A 20,698-nucleotide genomic window follows, 5' to 3' on the forward strand; every position below is an offset into this window, starting at 1 on the left:
GTTTAACTGGCTTCAGCACTGACAACCCTTTACACCATAGTTTCCTTTTCCTGAGCTCTTAATTTTGCCTCTCTTTGATTTCACTGGACTGAGTTTATCCCCCTGGACCCCTTTCAATACCAGCACCGGGAAGAACATACCAGGGCCATGTTTTCTGAGTGTTTAAAGATGGAAGATGATCTTTCAGTGGCCTTCAGAAATGAAGAACAACTTTCTTGTCATGCTTCCATTGAATCTTAACCACTTTGCCCCTCAAAACCTGATAGATCTGTGTCATGGCATTTAATATATCAAAAAAAAAAACAGACTTTATTTCTTTGGCAGCAAACCCATTTTATAATTTCTGCTTGGGTTCTTATGATACCATTTTTAAAATTCTTTCAAATCCAAAATTTTGAAGAAGGTTACAAAGTACGAGTTTCTTTATGGTTTTTTTTAATACAATGATTCTCTGAGGTCATTTTTTGGCTCAGCAAATTTCTGTTTATGTCTTTGTTGCTTCTACAGAACATGCTCTATATTTTTGCTTTCTTCTGGAATACAAATTATGCATATGTTGAATATTTGCAATCTTCTGTATTTATCATTTTCTCTATCATGAATTTTATATTTTTGTCCCTTTCTATTGTATTCTGAAAGAGGTTGTCAAGTTTGTAGTTCACATTTAGAATGAATATCCACAGCCCCTTGGTGGCAACAGGCAGACCTACTTCGGCTGATTTCTAGCCTGATTTTAACTACTTCCAGAGTGGTCTATAATTCCGCTTCTACTTGAAAATGGTAGTTGTGTGACAGGAGGTGGGACAGTCGGGTGGCTGAATCATGAGAGGCCTCATGTCCTGATAGTGATGGGGAGCCTCCCACGACTTTTCAGCAAAGCGTGGCACAGACAGCTTTGTGCTTTAGGGAGCTCACTCTGGCAGCTGTGTAGAGGAGAATGGATTGGAAGAAAAGATACAGAGAGGGGAATGCTAGCTCGGAGAGAGGGCTAAAACTGCCCCACAATTGACCAGTATCTTGTCTGAACTGGCTGGCAGACGGGGAATTAATGTAGATACAAGCAGCGACGTTTAAAACGTTGAAGACTAAATAGATCATTGCAGCTATACTTGTGTGTGATTTAAAAGCAGGTGATACAACAACCCCCAAAGTAATAAGCTTCTCTCAGAGATGAATTAGGATTCAGTCTGGCAATTACATTAAGGTTTCTGATAGATAGCTCACCTGGAGAGCTGCAATTATGATACATATCGCTATTCTGCATGGCAAGCTCACATAACTCATGTTGGTTTGAAGTTTAACAGGAGGAAAGAGTGTAAAAGACTCCTGACTTTAAGGGAAAATGCCCTCCTCTGATTTCTATGATTTTACTGATAGCACTTTAATATATTTTGTGTGTTTGAAGGTGAATAATAAATAGATCCATATGCACCTTCCTTCTTATTTTTTCAAGTTCATACGATAACCTCACTTAGAATGCATAAATCTTCCAAAAAAATTTTGTAAAACAACTTAGTTTCCCCATTCAGATAAGAAGATAAGACAATTCTCCTGCCCTACAAGATGCAGAGGAAAGAAGGGGTGAGGCAGGAGAAAGTACATGGACCAAGGGCTTTAGTGGACCCGATGTTTTGTCCAGGCTCTGCCACTTTCTAGAAATGAGGAGTTGTTTAATATGTCTTAGGGTCAGTTTTCTGCCTGAGAGCTGAATGTAGTAGGGGTGTCATGAGGATTAAATGAGATGACATGTTAAAGTCTAGCACAAAATAGGTGCTCTAGGGAAGTGGATTCTTTTAAAACAGTTTGACATTTCTTAAAGTTGAAATACGTCATTAATAGCAAAGGGAATTCGAAACAGTTCTTGCAAGAGCAACTCACCTGATATTCACAGCTAGTGAATAATCACTTCCTTATAATTACATCTGTGTTCTTGTGAAAATAACAGAATTTACCCCTTACTCTATCCCAGGGATTTGTTGTGTCTAAGATATTGTATTGAAATATGTTTTCGATGTCTTTGGACAATGTCTTCATTTTAAAGGAATTTTAAATGGAGATGGGGGTATGCTCGTAGAATGTTTGCTAGGTGGAGCAGGCATCTGTGTTAGTCTGTTTTACATTGCTATAAAGCAATACCCAAGACTAGGTAATTTATTTATTTTTTTAAAAAAAAGTTTATTTGCCTCGTGGTTCAGCAGGCTATACAAGCGTGGCACCAGCATCTGTTCAGCTTCTGCAGAGGCCTCAGGAAGCTTTTGCTCATAGCAGAAGTCGAAGCGGGTAGAGACATGTCACATGGTGGGAAAGGGACCAAGAGAGAGGGAGGGGTGCCAGGCTCCTTTAAACAACCAGCTTTCATGTGAACTAACAGAGCTAGAACTCACTCATTACCATGCAGAGGGGACCAAGCCATTCATGAGGGATCCACCTCCATGACCCAAACACCTCCCTTCAGGCCCCCACTTCCAACACTGGGGATCACATTTCAACATGAGATTTGGAGAGGATAAATATCCAAACCATATCAGCCTCTATTTATTGACTTTGAAACTACACAGAGGCCTGATTTTGCAGTAGAATGACAGCAAGGTTCTCCATGCTCAGGCTACTTGTGTTTATACCTAAGGTGTCTCCAGAGAAACCTGGAAGCAGTTGGCACTTGGTAAATCCATAACCTGGGACTGGGTGGAAGCATGCAAGATTGTTTTGGGAAGATCCAGGTTCCTCCCACAACATCTGAAGGTCAGCTCCTGAATAATTGCAGAGTTGGGGGAGCCAGGAGGCTGCCCTCATTGCCAGTCGTAAGAGCATTCACAGTAGGGTTGTTGGGAGGTCAGCCATATTACATAGTACTGGAATAGCTTGGGAGGCAGGACTAAACATACTTCATGCAAGGTACTCAATGCAGGGTAGCAAAACCAAAAATATTTTGTAAACCATCTTAGTCTCCCCATGCAGGTTAAGAAGATAAAACAATTCTCCTGCCCTGAGCAGTAGCCGGAGCATGGAGAAACTTGCTGTAATTCTACTGCAGAATCAGGCCTCTGTGTAGTTTCAGAGTTACTATTCTCTATGGAAATAAGAGTAGTAACTGTCTTCCTTACTTGAATACCCACATCCCACCTTGTTGGTAATAGTCACATCTGGCTGCAATTTGGACCTTGAGAAGTCAGAACTTGGATGGACTATCTCGTCCCTCCCATCCATGATCCTTGGGAAACTGGTTGTACTTAGAGTCCAGTGAGTGACTGACTTGAAATTAGAGTTAATTCTCACCTGACTTAGAGTCCCAATTCCATCGTTTACTTGTGGGATCTCCTCTAAATCTGTTTCCTCATTTATTGATTTATCATATAATGGTAAGCACTGAAGATGCCCTTATCCCTCCTCTTCCCCGTTATGTGCTCATTCTCTAAGCTGGATATTTTCCTTTGGTACATAGAAGAAATCTTTCCACTGCAGTTAGAGCTCTCTGCTGCCAGAGTCTATCCATCCCTTGCTTGTCTGATTCTCTGCTCTCCAGGTGATATCAGACAGAGCAACTCCTCTCTACACGTTAGGACTAATCTCCAACCCCCACCCCACCCAGCTGGCCTCCTTGGAAGCGCAACCCTGTGCGGGGCTCATAAGGCCATCCAAGCAATCTACAAAACTAAATTAAGATGTTACCCATAAAATAATGTTTCCATAGAAACTCTGCCTGTACCAAAGCTGAAAAATTTTGGGTTTTAACCTAGCTTCTTTGGACATAGGGAGTTACCACATAGGTATCAGCTTAGGAGGAGATAACTTGATATTTTCTGAGTGTCCACTTTACAGATTTCTCTTAACACAGCATAGAGGCCGCCACACAATACACTGTGCAATGCCAATCATCAGTGTGAAGCTGGGCTGGGGGAAGGAGGAGAGGGTAGAGGGAGCAGCTGTCACTTAGTGCCTAAGATGCATGAGCTGTCATTCCACTAATCCATCAGGGAACATCATATTCATCAAGAGCTTCAAAATACATGCAGTGATCCCCTAAATGATGGCTTGTGAAGAATTACCTAAGCTGGCTTGTTAAAAGAAGGTTGGAAAGGTGACTATATGAACATTTTAGAGTATAGAGCACATGGAATTCCTTACCCAGCATATTGTTCACTTTGCAAACAAAAATATCTTCAAACAATATTTACCTAGTATTTTCAAGAGGATGTTTCACATAACAATAGTCCAGGGTGATGCCTCTCAAAAAAAAAAAAAAAAAAAAAATATATATATATATATATATATATATATAAAATATGCTGGCTGTTACAGTCATCCCATGGAAGTATACAATACACATTTGCATATCAAAGGTTTTCATATCTTAGTAAAGATACCTGTTTAATTTTGTTTCCTTCTGTGTTTCCCAAACTTATTGATTCTGGAATTCTTTTGATGTCCCAAATAGCACCCTCACCCTCTGTTGTGGTTGACACTTTGGGAAGCCCTGGCAAGTTTCTATCACACTTTTTCTCAGTTTAATCCTTGTGATTATCTCCACAGGTAGAATCTGGAGCTAAATGGAGAATAAAGTTAACTCAATATGTCATTTCTGTTGTATTTATATTCTCATAGTCTCTACAAACAAACTAGTTTGGATAGAAAAAATCCATGAGCACCTAAACTTCTAGGAACATCAAGGAAAAGCCGCTGAAGGAGGAAAATGACGGCGGATATTACAGAGCCATTTGGACAGCTCATGGCACTCTGCCTTTCATGTGCTGAGAGAGGGTCCACAGTGGAGCACATGGTAACACGAAGAACAATAGCATTGGCTCTTTGAGAAATAGGGATACTAATCTGGTGGAAACATTTTATAAACTGAGGTCGGAGTATATGGTTCAACTATAATTTCTTTTGCAGGGTACCTTTGTTATGAGAGTCTTTTCCTGTCCAGACCCCCTCCATTTTAGGAATCTGGCTTAAACTCTAATCTCTAAAATCTTGTAACCCCAAACTAAGTTATATTTCTGCTGTTCGTCTCAAGAACATTGGTGAATACAGATATATGCTTAGGAGATTTAGATCTCTATCTTGGAGCATTAATATGAGTAAGTCATTATTTATCTTGGACTTAAGAAGATTTGAAGGTTTCAGATCCAGAAAGGCAGAGTGAGGGTCACTTTCATTCTTAATGAGCAGTTCCTTCAGAGCTTGTTAAATAGAGTGAGGCTGATTATGCCTATCAGCCACAGCTGCCCTGAAATGATTTGGATGGATAACAGTGCTCTAATAATTGAAAATATATATCACCCTTAGTCATTGTTCCCCTAGAGGATCTTGGATTCCTATTGATGAGCATAGGCAAATCTCCCCCTTCATTCTTGCCATATTTGTAGTTGGCACTAATGTGGTTTTGTGGTTAGAGGACAAGCTGTGAAATTAGGCAAACTTAATTCCACCTCTTAAGAGCTGTGTCCTAGAGAAAGTTACTTAACCTTTCTGAACTTCAAGAGCCATGTCTATAAAATGGACACAATGGTATTTCTTTTGTAGGAATTGGCCTACGGATTAAGATGAAAATTAATTCTGTGCTTTGTCAATGAGAGCTGTTACATTCAACATACAGTCGCTATTTTTGTTGCTACTATTTTTATTATGCAGTCTGTGGTCATGTTCCCTGATTTTAATCCAGGTGGAAACTTGACCGAAAGTGTTTCAAAGAACACAGGTTTTGGGGTCAAACGTACTTGAGCTGGAATCTTGATGCTGTTTTTATTAACCATCCATATGACTTCAGAAGAATCACTGGCCTCTCTAAGCTTTAGCTTCTTCACCTGTAAAAGATGGTGACTCTCCATTGCCTTGCAGAGTTGTTGTGCGAATTGGATGAGAAAACGCAATGAACCCTGAGCGTTGTCCTGGCGGGGAGCAGGAGATGGATAAATGGCAGCTGTGAGGTTGCCTTGGCTGTGAGGAGGGGGTGGTGTGGATGGATGGAGAAAGAATAGCTGAGTTTAACTTCAGGTATGACTGTGGAGAATTTGGTGGCAGAGAACACAGCAAATCACTGAAGAGATGACTGAAGTCAGTTACAAATGAAATGGCTATCACATGTGGGACTATTTGATACTGTACAGTTATTTTATCACAATTGTAGCCTGCTGCTTCTTGATTGTATTGGAGGTTGAAGATACATTTATTCAACAAGTATTTATTAACTACTAACCATATGCTAGGACCTGGGCTTGGTACTGGAGTTGCCAGTTGATTTATTATGAAGAGAGAACCATTGATGAGGGATACTCCTGTTATCAGGAACAAAGAGAATTCTGTCTTTCTCGTGTCCCAGCCCCAGAAGGGCTTAGGATCCCAATGATATAAAATTGCTGAAGCTGGGGGCTGGGGACTTTTGCAAATATCAAATTACTGGAGTTACAAATATAGGATTTTTTTGATATACATTCCTCACACACGCTGTTTCTTGCCTGGAAAGTTCTTGGCAACCCCAGCTTTCCAACCTGCATCATTCTTATATATCCTGAGCATAGTTCAAGGATCACCTCCTCTATGAAGCTTTCTTGGACCACAGACTAGATTAGGTGCTTCTCTTCTGGAACCTATAGTTCTCACTCTGTACTTATTTCCCACTAGATTAGCACATATCACTTCGCATCCTCTAGTCATGAATGTCTTCATCCTAGACACCAAGCTCTTGATGGCAAAGACTGTGTCTAGCCCGGGAATTGTCATGTGTTAGGGGTAGTAATTACGTAGTTTGAATGTGCTTGGCATTGCATACTTACAAATCACAAAGAAACATAATAGTAACTGTTATTATGACTATGCTAATATTTATATAATGCTTTGCAGTTTACAAAGCACTCTCTCAGACTTTCCTCACTTAATTCTCGCCCAGCCCCATGAGGCAGACAACATCAGTAGCGCAGACACTGCTTCCCTATTCCTCTGTCTTTCAGATGAGGAAGCAATGTCGAAATGATTGTGTGAGTTGTGCAGGGTTAAGCAGCGTCAGGGTTTGAATTTAAATCCAGGTCCATGTGATTCCAAATCCTTTTGCCTTCCCTATTACAATAGGACTTTTGTGGGCTTGCTTTCTTGTCTAACAGAAGTCCTAAGGAAAGAGTAACATGCGCAGAACCATACGGCATACACATATTCACACACAGAACCACAGTGGTCAGTGCAGCACGGGAGGGTCTTTAGTAAGGAGTCTCCGTTCCCTAAATTATATTTACCCTTGCTTAAAGGTAAATGTCATTTGAGACATGACTTATCTCCGGAAGACCAAAAAGCTAACAATACAATAGAGTTTGGGCTGTGAATATTGAAAATACCCCAAATGACAGCCAATTTCTCCTGTGGCTCATGTGCTCGAAAGGACAAAGTACCTTGCCGAAAGAGACGGGGACAGCTTGAAAAGAAAAAAAAAAAAAAAGCTTCGCTGCCCTCACAGCACTGCTGTCCATGGGTCTCTTTCTGTGTCTGTTCACCTGCTTTTTACCTGCTGAACCAGGGCCAGCAAAGTAGGAGCTCCATCCAGCCACCAGGCCAACGCTTAGGGAAAAGCTTCCTTCCTGGGTTGGAGTCCACCTGAGGTAGGTGCACATTCCCGGGGTCCGCAAGTAGCACAGTTGGCAAGGAGTTTAATAATGGGGCTGTGGGAATCCAGGTAGATGTGAGAACTGCAGTCTAACCTCAAATCTGAAGGACAAGCTCACCAAGAATTAGAAGACATGTCAACATCTTATCTTGGAATTTTGTGGCCCTGGAAAGCACATGGACACTCCCTTAATGGCTTTTGCTTTGAGCTATTTTTCATGCCTGAGTTACCCCCTACTCTCACCAAAGTCATTATGACCTCTGAGGTTCTCCTCTGCTCCTCGTTGAGCCAGGCCTTCTAGAAAAGAGGCAGAAATGTGCAAAGTGAGTGGTAGAAGATGAGCCCCTTTCTAGTGTTGAGCTACTTTGTTGTGATGTCTCCAAATCAAGCTCCATTTTTAATATATAGGTAGTGTGAGCATTTTCTCACATTCTTTCTCCAAGAAAGGCAGGGAGGTGCAGTGGAAAGAATATGGTATTTAGAACAGAGGAAGATCCAGGTCCAACTCTAGCTTCATAATTTGCTATCAATGTGATATTGAGCAAATTATTTCTGTCCCCTGGACTTTGTTTTTACAAAAATGTGAGTAATTGCACCTCTCTGGCAGCATGGTTGCTAAAAATCACGGATGATGTCAGGTGCCTAGCACATGGTAGGTGTACAGTATTTGGCAGCATTCTAGGCAGAAGGGAGACAGAGCATGTTGCAGTAGAGTGAACTTGCATTGCAGAGAACCAGGGCCAGGGGTCCAGTCTCAGCTCAGTTCCTGGCCTCCTAAGCTACTAAGCATCTCTTGGCATCTCAGATGGCAATCTTATCTTTTTAATTCACAAAATTGAAATCATAATATTTGCCCTTCCTTTCTCTGAAGGTTTTGATGAAGTCTAAGTGACTGAGCGAATGAGCCAGCTTCACACCTCTGCAATGAGAATGGCTGGGACTGGGCTGTCCTCCTGCCTGCCTGAGGGTCCACTGCATTGCAGGTGAATCCACATGGTTCAATAGTTCACAGCCTTGGGCTGCACACTGGAATCACCCGAGGAGTTTTAAAAACTCTTCATGCCTACATCTCACCTTCTCTGCAGAGGTGCTGATGTCATCTGTCTGAGGTGCAGCCTAGGCATCTGGATTTTTCAAAGCTCCCCAACTGGTTCCAGTGTGCAGCCAGGGTGAAAACCGCCGCTTCAGGGGCAAGAAGAGCTAAAGAAATATACGCGGCAGCCCATATTTAATTCGATCTGACTCTACCAGTGTATATTGAGTACCTGCTTTTAAGGTGAGTTCATTACTCTGTGTAACAGCAACCACTCACATTCTTACTGGACTAGATTGAATCAGATGTGGTTTTGGCTTATATTTAAGTCAGTGAACTACACCCCTTTGTGCAGTGACTTGTCCCAAATGATCTTGGTTATATCATGACTCGTCTGGCCACTGGACACTTCTTTACTTCAGTTCTATATCTGAAACCCAGTGCAGATGAAGGTCATTTCTTTGTCTCTGAATTTGGAAAGAGGGAACAGTGGCAGTACTTAGAGCCTACAGAGGGGTCTCAAACTTTAGACACAGCAACATCATTCAGAGGCCTTGTTAAAATGCAGGTTTTCTGGGGCACCATCCTCAGGGTTTTTGACTCAGTGTGTTTGAAGAAAGGCAGATAATGTGCATTTGTAGCAAGTTTCCAGGTGATGCTGATGCTGACGGTCCAGGGGCCACCCTTTGAGAACCCCTGTCTAGGCAGCATAGATTCTTTTGTTTTTGTGTTAGCTTATTTGCATTGCTATACAGGAATACTTGAGGTTGGGTAGTTTATAAAGAAAGGGATTTATTTTGGCTCACAGTTCTGCAAGCTGTACAGGAAGCGTGGCACCTGACTTTTGCTTCTGATGAGGCCTCAGGAAGCTTACTACCATGGTGGAAGGCAAAGGAAGAGCAGGTGGGATCACATGATGAGAGAGAGAGAGAGTGAGTAAGGAGGAAGTACCAACCAGCTCTTCTGTGGACTAACAGTGAGAACTCACTTGTTAACAAGGGGAGGGCACCAACCCATGCATGAGAGATCCACCCCCGTGACCCAAACACCTCCTACTAGGCCCCACCTCCAACACTGGGAATCACATTTCAACATGAGATCTGGAGGAGACAAATATCCAAACCATTTCAATTATTTACCTCTAATCTCCAAAACTACTTGAGTAGGTGCAACTGTCCCCATCTCAGGAAGATCAGATAGATACATAGTTTGCTTTCTTTTCCTCTTCTGCAGAGTAACTTGATGAGGGGCACACCTTTTAAGTGGCAAGGTCAGGATTGAACTCAGGACCACCTAACTCCAAAATCTGCCCCTTTCTACATAACACTCTGCCTCCAGGTTGGATTGGATTGAATTCCTGCTATATTCCCAGCCATGCTCCAGGCAGACTGAGTGACAAGCGACCCCTCCTTAACTTGAATAAAGCATTTCTTGTGGCCTCCGTCAAGAAACACAAAGAAATGCTCCAGGCATGTACCACAGCAATAGCAATAAGGGCTGATCAAGGGCCCAAAGGCTCGTGACATAAGACACCTTCTGTGGAGTCAGTCAGGGTGGAGACAGCTGTGGGCTGCAGAGGTTAGGAAAGGCTTCTTAGATGAAGTTGGTCTTGAAGGACATAATAAAAGCAGAGAAAGAGGTGCTCTAGGTTCTACCCCTACCTCAGTCATGGTTTTTGTCACAGGATGAGTCTGAGAGGAGATGGGGGTTTCTGCTTCTGTTTAATGCCCAGTCCCTGGACTTGGACTTTGTCCTAAATCCTGCCCCATGACTACTGGGCTGGATACACTGATTCTGAAGGTCCCACTTGGCTTCGTACAGTCCTGCTCTGCCTTTTGCTTTGAGCAGATGGACACTGCTTGCCATCAGCAGAAGTGGGTGGTGTCAGGACCATGCTGGCACTACTTGGAGGAAGGCATAGGCAGGAGTGACAGAGATAGACAGGGGCTGTTTTAGAGGAAGCATGGCCATGGCTGTGTATTCTAGGAAGTTATTATTGTTGAATTTTTGGAAAGCCAGCCTGTCTTAGGAGAATAATGGTAATAATAGCAAACCAGACAACCCCCTGACCTGACCAGTACAGGGAACAGCTGCTAACAAAATCTGCTACTGATCTTCTAAGGGTGGTCACCTGGTTAGAGTCCATGCCTAGCACCAGCAGCCAAGCCAGTCAGTTCCAGCATCTTATGCTGCCCGGGGACCCAGTCTCTAGTCATGCTCAGACCTGGCACATGCACACCACATAGCATAACTCTGTGCATATAGTGGATGCAAAGCACTTTTGCTTGACTCCCTGGAAGGAGTTCCATTGTTTGAAAAGCTGTACTTACCCCACAAGGGGTCTTGTCCTGAGTAGTTTCCCAACCTTGTCTCCCGCAATTAATATAGAAAACAAAAAATAAGTGAAAAAACAGAACTGTTCAACTGGGATAAAATGAAGCAGCGACTCCAGGATCTCCAGCTGGAGATCTACTGGGCTGGATACACTGATTCCGAAAGTCTCTGAGATTTGAGCAACCTCACAGCATTCTTCTAGCTCACTCACAGCATTCTTCTTGGCCTCAGTTGCCTCATTTGTCAGACTAATATATTCATTTGTGATTTGTATAAGGAGATAAGTGGGCTAGGAGGTCCACATTCTTCATTAAACTTTGGTGTTCAGATGTGTGTTTGCAATGTCCCAACTTGGCTCATGTTGCTTCCTTCGTATTGATGTTGAGGGCAGGGCTCGTGGTTTCACTGTTAATTTCATCAGGACCAATGGAGGTAGCTGCTTGAAACAAGGGATGTCCAAGGGAGGAAGCATCTGAGTGCAGAAAGGCCACTCATAGAGGGACCCTTACCCTGAGATGAGGCTCAGAGGACTGTCTGAGTGGGGACTGCTCAGGATGTCCAGTCTGGGGCAGGCCTCTCAGTGAGAAGGCTTCCCACCAGAAGTGTAAGGGAGTAGATTGTCCAGTGCAAATGCTGAGAAGTTAGGCAGAGCTGGGCCGCCCTCTCCAAACCCACACCAGGTGCCAGGACACTCTTGGGTTGCATCTCCATAAATTATAGCAAAAGTCATTTGTGACCAAGTTCTGCACCTGGATTTCTGTGATAGTTTTTCTTCTTATTTTCACATTTCTTTTCATGTGACACGAATTATTGTCATTCTGCCTTTATCTGGAAATTACTGCTAAATAATGACAAATCTAGTGCTGCTGGGCCCTTTCTTGACCTGGAGAGAAACCCAGAGAGGAAGGAGGTAGCATTTTGACCTTGATTTAGCCTGTTGTGATCTAAAGTGATAAGCACCTGATTTCCTTGGACTTCAGTTTGCTGTAAAATTAGAATAATAGCACCTGTCCTGTCCACCCTACAGGAAGTCAGAGGCGATGACCCGTTTGAAAGTGCACTGGGATGTTGTAGACAATTTTAAACTCTACAAGCCTGAATAGCAGATCAACTTGGACTTGAAGCACCTCCACTACTTACTAACATTATGTCCACTGAGTTCTCAGAGCCATATTTTTTCATCTGTTTGATGGGGATAATAATACCCTCATCACAACAGGGTTGTGTCTGCAGCATCTAACACAGTGCCTGGCATATAGAATACAAACCCGAGATGGCAGCTGCTGTTATAATGATGATAATCATAATGGCAGTCATCATCATGTATCTGAGTGTAAGTATTTCTGCCAGACAGACCTGTTTTTTTGTGTGTGCGTGTGTGTGTGGCGTGGTGAGAGAGGTTCCACAATCTCACAACATGCCATCTGTGAGCTGGAGAACCAGGAAAGCTAGTGGTGTAATTCATGTGAGTCCGAAGGCCTGAGAATGAGGAGCCCAGGGTCTAAGGGCCGGAGAAGATGGATATCCCACCTCAGACAGACAGCAAATTCACCCTCCTTCTGCCTTTTTTGTTCTTTTCAGGCTCTCAATGGATGGATGACGCCTGTCCACATTGTTGAGAGCAGATTTTCTTTACTCAGTATACTGATTCAAATTGCTAATTTCCTCCAGAAACACCCTCACAGACACACCCAGAAATAATGGTTTACGAGCTATCTGTACATCCCTGAGCCCAGCAAAGCTGACACATAAAATTAACCACCACCAGATTCTCTCTGTTGTGGAGGGATGTTTCTTTTGGCTGGGTGTGCCCAGTCCCACCTACATGTGCCAGTCAGGAAGCCTGCCTAATCAGTTGTGTAGGAACTTAGGATGCTCTGATAGCAAACTTCCAACTCTCCTTTGCCTGAAGTCTTTGAAAGAAGTGTGAAGAAAGACATGTTATGATTCTCGCTTTCCTAACCAGGGAAGGCGCGTGGAGGGTGCTGTGCTAATTAGCATGCCGTCTCACTCACAAAGTGCCTTTGTGCTGTCTGTCAGCTTCCGCTCTGTAGATACTAAACACTGTTAAGGCAAATGATATCATGACTGACAACTTAATAGATGTCTTTTTGAGTTGAATGTGCTCCCCGGTGCTCTAGCCAGATAAAATTAACAGAAGCCTTCAAGATCATCCTTTCCGGGCTGAGGTTTGTGAGAGAGATGTGCTAGCAAGAGCCTCGCAAATCACATGAAAAGCATCAAACTCAGTCACGTTGAAGATTAGGGAATTGGATGTTTGTCAACAGAAATTGCTAAAGAACTGACTTCCACAGTTATTTCTGATGACGGGTAAAAATTATGAGGGGTGGAGAGAAATATGACTCCTGTTAATGTAAATGGACCTCCAAATGAGGGTTGATGTTAAAAATAGTCCCCCTAGAAGACTGCAGACTTATTCTGATTACATTAAAAGTATTTAAAATGGGCCAGGTGCGGTGGCTTGTGCCTGTAATCCCAGCCCTTTGGGAGGCCAAGGCGGGTGGATCACCTGAGGTCAGGAGTTCAAGACCAGCCTGACCAACATGCCAAAACCCCATGTCTACTAAAAAATACAAATACAAAAATTAGCCGGGCATGGTGGTAGGTGCCTGTAATCCCAGCTACTCAGAGGCTGAGGCAGAGACAGTTACTTGAACCCAGGAGGCGTAGGTTGCAGTGAGCCAAGATCGCGCCGCTACTCTCCAGCCTGGGTGTCAGAGCGAGACGCCATCTCCAAAAAGAAAAAAACAAAAAAGTACTTAAAATGCCTCCACCCCTCTCTTTTTTCCTAAATATTGCTTTCATATTTAGCAATATGAAAGGGCCCATAAAACCAAAAGAGCAGATTAGGCTCAAAGTGCTATTTATACTGGAAGTTAGTGATACTGGGCTCCTCTCGCACCCCAGCCCATGCCACCTGGCATCTGGAATCCAGGTCACACTGAAATACTTCTATTCACCCAACAGGCTGCACATTCTTCACCTCTGGGTCTTTGCATGTGACTTTTCTTCTGTCTGAAACAACTTCCCTTTCTCTGGGGCCTTGATGCCTCCTTATGAAGAGTTTGTGAAAGAGGCTGTCACCTCTGATTTCCTCCAGAGGACCATTTCCTATCCTGACGCCCCTGCGGCCTCTTATCTACTCGTTGGTAGTTTTACCACCTTGGAATAGTTTGATTAAGGGATTATTCCCCATATTGTGATTTCCTTTAGATCAAAGGACATGTCTTAACTAAACCTTTTGTAAATGGGCTTTTAGCACAACACCTGACACATGGTGTCACTGCGGTAAATATTTATCCAATGACTACAGATAGCTGTAGATAGGAAATGTGGGTGAGTGACTAGAGCTCAGCCTATGTCATCAGAGAGCTCTGATTTCAAACTCCTTCTCTGTCCCATAGGAGTGAAGGAGGCCCGGGGAAATCCACATCTTTGAGCCTGATATAGCCTGATCTGTATAAAGAAGAACATGATTCCTAAAGGGATAAAGTTTCTGGGGGCAATGAATGACACAGGTCAAGCACTCTGCCCGGCACACTTGGGCACTGTAGAGCAGTTGCTGAAAGGTCCATAGCTTCTGAAGGAAGTTGTTAAGAGAAGCTCTCCAAATGGTTTCAGCAAGTCTGAATCATTGGAATAAGAAGATTCCCACGGGATTACTTAGAAGAAATTTCTCAGCAGACAGTGGTGTGTGGTGGGAAATTAAGCTTAGCTTTCTACTAGCCAAGGCTTGTTGTGCTCAAGCAGCACCTCTGCCCAGGGCTGTTCCTGCACCCTGACCGAGACCCCTGGTGGCAAATTGTAACACGTTTCCAGCTTTTTCTGCATGCTTTCCTCAGCCTTCTGCAATTTAACAAGTTCCAGGCAAGATTCCAATGCCTCTTCCAAGCACAGGAGGGTTTCTTGGGTTCAAAAAATATTCTTGGAGCCAGCAGAACGATCTTTCCAACACATCCCACCCATGTGGGACAGATGGCATTATAGAACATGGTGTCTGATGAAAATCATTGCCCACGAGTGAGACTGCCCGGCCTCTGTGATGGCCTGCCATTTCAAAAACACTTTTCCCAAAGAAGCCTACCTTGTTTCTGGGAGCTAGCTGGATGGACTTGGACATGGGTCATAAAGTGCTTGGAGCCACAGTGAAGACTCTGGGAAAACCTTTCCCCAGACATCCTGAGCCCACCTGTCGCCCCCTGGTGAGGTATAATTTCCTGTGGCCCCTGCTCGTTTAGAAAACCTGTTGTAAAAATGTGTACGAAGGAGCACAGAATTCATTACAGTAGTGAAAATAAACAAAACTGGGGAAAAAGTGGAATTTAATAAGTTCAACTAAGCATATAATAACTTATAATAGCCGGGAGGCCCAAAAGTTGCTGAACACACAATAAGGGAGGAGGGATTTAACTGTGGTTAAAATGCAGTGTGCAACACAGGTTATTTTTCTTAGGAAAAGGATATTGTAGAAATAGCAAAAGCTCAGCAAAGCATTGTTGGGTGGTTGCTGAAAAGCAGGTTAGATAGCTCAGACAAAGCAAAAGAGAGAATGGGAAGTGAGATGAAAGGGTTTTGTGGAGGAGTCTGTACTGTAGAGACAAATGGGAAGTCCTTCCATCCTCAAAGCCTCCTTGAGGATTTGCTAAATAAAGCAGGTAGGTAATTCAGAGGAAGCTCATCTTGGGGGCAAGAAAAATTTGAAAGAAGTTGTGTTGCACTTAAAAAGTGACAAAAATGATTTAGTAAATACTAGCAACACAAAGAAGAAAAGGTCTTAGTCCAAAAGAGTAATGGTGCTGGGAATAAAAGTTTTCATGTGCTAGGATGGACAAGTGCAGGAGACATTTCTGGTCATTTGGGATATTGATGTTAGTCCAGAACCAGAGACTATAGTCACCATGCCACCATCCCCTCCTTCCTCCTGCACCACTTCCTCCAATCCCTCCAGCAACAGGGTTGCCAAGGAACACAGCCCTGTTTACAGGACAGGTTTCCAGTCATCCATGCATTTATTCTTCAACTCTTATTTAGTATCTATTCAGCACTAAGCTCTGTTTCAAACACTGGATATACAGAGACAATACCACCACCTGGCACCATGAAAGGAACATGTTGACTGTCAATCTGTTGAGCAAATTAATGATTCAGTGAGTGAATGGATAAATGAATGGATGAATGAATGAGTGAGTGGAGGTAGACACTCCCCTTCCCTAGAAAGGTCACAGTCCAATAGACAGAAACAAGGAAATACATGACTACTTCCATGTATTGAGGTAAATGTCTGTGCAGGACCCAGTGGGTCTTCTGAGGTGTGGACTACTCACCCTAGGAAATGAGGAAGAGCATCTCAGTGGAGACTAGAAGAACCCCGGAGGCTGAGGCTGCAAAGATGCCCTTCCTGCTTTATGCCCAGCTTGTTTCTTGTCTCTAGTCTCAAATGCAGCCCCCATCCTTGAGCCCTTGCTTTCGGGAATGTCAGCTTCTCTGTTGGATCCTTGGCTCAACTGCTTGCACAGTTTTCCATGGTGCCAGCCCTGGCATCTGTCCCCTATGATTGACCCACACTCCTATGGACATGACAGGGTTCCCTACAACATGACAATAGTTATCTTGATTAAACTACCTATTAGTAGCATGGGGCAGAGAGGAGAGTAAGGATTGCTCAGTGGTTTTCAGAGCAGCTGAAAAAAGTGATTTTCATTGAACGATGACTATTAATTGAGAATCACGGTGGTGGGGTAGATCTAAGAGTATAGGCATGCTTCCAACACATGTATTGAGTGCTTTCTCTGCACCGGGCTAGATTCCGGGATTACAGAAATGATTTGCACAGTATTCTGCCCTCAAGGTGCTCTAGTTTTTCATCCCTCCCTCCTGGCAACCCCTAACACAAAATATTGAGTGTGCGCTGGCCATTGCTATAGTGCATTACAGACTTTAGTCCATTTAATCTGCATGGGGCCCTATGAGGAGGTACTACTACTATTGCCATTTTTTAAAGAATGTCACCGAGGTCAGATAACTTGCCTAAATTCATCTTGTGTGAGTAGCTACCTGTTTGCCTTGAAGGTAAAACCAGGGGGAATGTGGATGTAGCTCATTTCTGAGAGTCTGCAACTCATCAAGAGGATCACAGTAAAAATGAAATGGCTGAGATGGAAAGGGCAGGATTAAAGCAGGGATGGAGGGCTCGCCACACTGTTCACGCAATTGTTCCCACCACCTGCTGCAGCCCCTTAGCTACCTCTGTATAGGACCTCAAGGCTCCCTGGAACTTTGTAGGGACCTTAGAGGATCTTCTTACTCTCCAGCTGGAGGCTAGGTGAGGAAAGTAAAAACATTGAGTGCTGTCATCAGGCACCAAGGAGAGCTCAGAGAACTCTCACTTAGCTGGAGAGATGGGGTGGACCTCTCCTTTCTCCCTAAAGCCCTTAATTGCTAATGACATTGAGTGGGATTTGTTAAAGCAGTTCTTTGTGTTCAACCTTTTTTTTTTGTTCAAAGCCATTACTCACTGTGGTTAGTTTGGATGTTTGAGACAGCCCAGCCTGGCATATTCCCTATCATGGCACTTTATAAATGTTCATGCTGATTAGAACTTTTATTTTACGTAATGACCCACTAATGTAATGATAATGCAAGTAATAGTCCATATCTAATGGCTTCTTGTCCAAGGGCTGAGAAAATTCACTTAATGTATTTAGTGCCAAACTCCTAAAAGAAACCTATTTAGGCTGCTGCATTCACTTACGCATTTTTATGAATCTCTGGGTAATAAACGGGAATGGCTCCTCTGGAAAGTCGGGAGAAAAGGAAGAAGTGCAGGTCATTTGTGGTAACATTTTTATTGTTGATATGCCATTAGAGCTCTAAGAAGCCTCAAGTTCTAGGTCAGCTTCAGGGTGAGGAGTGTCTGAGCAGGAAGCTGAAACTATTGCAAAACTGGGGACTGTTTCAGATGCAATGGCACTGGGCCTCCAGACTTCTTGGTGGCTTACAAACAGGCCATTAGTGCAGCTGGTTGTTAGTAGGCAGTGGTTTACTGTGGGGGAGAGGCCAGAATATTATCCTTCAAGCCAGAGAGCAGAGAGTCCTTGAGCCTGCTGGGCAATCCTAAAAGACCAGAACTTCCTCTTCAGGGAGCTGTATTGAGCAACATGGAGAAGCTCACCTGCCTTGCACACCACAGACCTCTTCATTCTGAGAACTTCACCCCCTTAGAAATGTCCATTCCTGGCTGTCCCTGTTCCCCATCTGTGCTCTCTTGTGTGTGCTTTTCAAAAACCTGCTCTCAGTAACTCCTTGAGAGTGAACAAGTATATCTCATGTGTCTACTCCCCCAGGGGTGCCAGCATGGTAAGCAGAAACTTTAACTGTGCAATGTTAAAACTTGGGTGCAGGTAAATGGATTTCAGATAACAGACTGGGTAATCATTTGGTCCAAAGAACCTCTGTGTCACTGAAATCACCTTGTAGATAGAGATGGAAGCCTTTCCCTTCACCCATGAGTAGAGTTGCCAGATAAAATATAGAGCATCCAGTTAACTTGAATGTCAGACAAGTAGGGTTTTTTTTTTGGCAGAGTCTCACTCTGTCGCCCAGGCTGGAGTGCAGTGGCACAGTCTTGGCTCACTGCAACCTCCACCTCCTGGGTTCAAGCGATTCTCCTGCCTCAGCCTCCTGAGTAGCTGGGACTACAGGCACGCACCACCACGCCCAGCTAATTTTTGTATTTTTACTAGAGACGGAGTTTCACCATGTTGACCAGGATGGTCTCAAATCTCTTAACCTCATGGTCCACCCACCTTGGCCTCCCAAAGTGCTGGGATTACAGGCGTGAGCCACCGTGCCCGGCTGATAAATAGCATTTTTTTAGTAGAAGCATGTCCAGACTATTGTATAAACATACTTATGCTAAAAATAAATTGTTTATCTGAAATTCAAATTTAACTGGGTGTCCTGTATTTTTATGTGCTAAATTAGACAACGCCATTCACAAATCCTAGCTCTGGTATCATGTCTTGCGTTCATGACAAGTAGGTATCTTCATTAAACTACCTACTTGTATCATGGGGCAAAGAGAGGAGAGAGTGAGGATTGCTCATGGTTTTTAGGACAGCTGGAAAAAATGAATGTGGCCTAGGATGAGGCATCACCCTTCACTGAAGATAGAGGTGAATATACACATTGGTGGCATATTCTACACACGCCCCATATTAACCTGAGAATGCACTACTACTTCCTTTTGTCATCCTAGTTACTTTAAGTAAGCATAGGCACTTGTGGTCTATTGTGTGCCCAGGCATTGCTAGGTGAAGGGAAACAGTGTGAGTCCCAATCTACCTGCTTGGAAGGAATGAACATTGCACAGTGATAGAAGCATACGCTGTGGAATCAGAAATGAGTTCAAATCCAGCTTTAGGGCTTTGGTCAATGCAACTCTCACCAAGCCTCAGTTTCTCATTTTTAAAATGGAGATGACATCTACATCATTGGATTGTTGTGAGTTTTCAAAGTATATGGTAAACCCAGCAAAGTGCCACCCAGCTCTCCCTTCACTAAAGTATTAGTTGTCCCTGATACTTGGAGAACTGTTGGCAGAAACAGTTTTTAGCTGTCAACTCTTTCAGGCATTTCATCAGCTCAGAGAAGTACTTCACCCCAAGTTAAACTTCCTAGGGTGGCCCCTATTCAGTGACTGATAAATGCAATAGTATAAAGGCCCATCCATCTCAGCCCAACTCAAGACAACTGGGAAGGGCTATTCAAACTCTAGAGTATCCTGAGGTTTGTTGCAGCTGCCACTGGGCTATATCACAGCTCCAGTTTTTCTCTGCCCTTCCTGCTTTTCTTCCTTCTCTTTCACAGATATTGATCCCAAGGGCACACCTAAATAAAGATCCTGCACACTAAACTCTGTTTTAGAGTCTGTTTCCCAGGGAACCCACCCTGCCATAATGTGGTACAATTCTCAGTACATAAAATAGGTGCTCAGCCCATATAAAATATTAATAATAAAAAGCAACAGGAAAGTCAAAATTGATCTAATTTTATATGGCACCTCCTGCGCCTTGTTCTTAGAAGGGCTCCTTATGGTTATATTACTGACATTGGATTGTGATCTTCACAATGGAAGGCCTGTATGTGCCTTATACCTCTCTTGGTGGCTGACATGGGTCTGAAAACACAGCAGGTGCTTGATAAATGGTTGGGCAATGCTTAGCTACTTGGCCTCAGAAGAACAGATGGAGTAATAGATCCTTTTGGACAAGTAGTTTGCAAATATAAACAGCTTCAGGAAGGTTTGCTTTTGAGCTTCTGCATAAGAGATAAGTGAGTGGCTGTCACAGGGAAATTAGTGGTTTGGGGATACCTTTGACCTATGGAGGAAGGTCACTTAGGAAGAACGTAATCCCTTAAGACCTCTGGGAATGGTGGGAGAGAGGCTCTGAGCTAAAGGAAGGGGTGAAGACAGAGCAGGGAATACCCAGAACACCTCACGTAGCTCAAGGTGTCAGGAAAGATTAGGCAATAAGTGGGAATTACAGACAAGCAGAGATTGCAAAATGAACAGCCTGTGAACCAGTCTAAGAAGTGGGATCTTTATACACAGGGTGACGGGAGTTGCTGGAAGGATGTAATCAGAAAGGTGGCTTGCTCAGGTCTGTGTTTCAAAGGGGCTGTGCTTCCTGCTATTGGGAGGATGCTTTGGAGGGTAC

The 20,698-nt window shown here is 43.5% G+C and overlaps 1 protein-coding gene across 1 annotated transcript in view; it reads left to right on the top strand.

The window, feature by feature from the left end:
* CLSTN2 (calsyntenin 2) overlaps positions 1 to 20,698 on the top strand; it is a 651,167-nt gene that overhangs the window by 199,535 nt on the left and 430,934 nt on the right. The window lies entirely within an intron of this gene.

This window comes from Macaca mulatta, chromosome 2, assembly GCF_049350105.2.
Source record: "Macaca mulatta isolate MMU2019108-1 chromosome 2, T2T-MMU8v2.0, whole genome shotgun sequence".
Lineage (NCBI taxonomy): Eukaryota > Metazoa > Chordata > Mammalia > Primates > Cercopithecidae > Macaca > Macaca mulatta.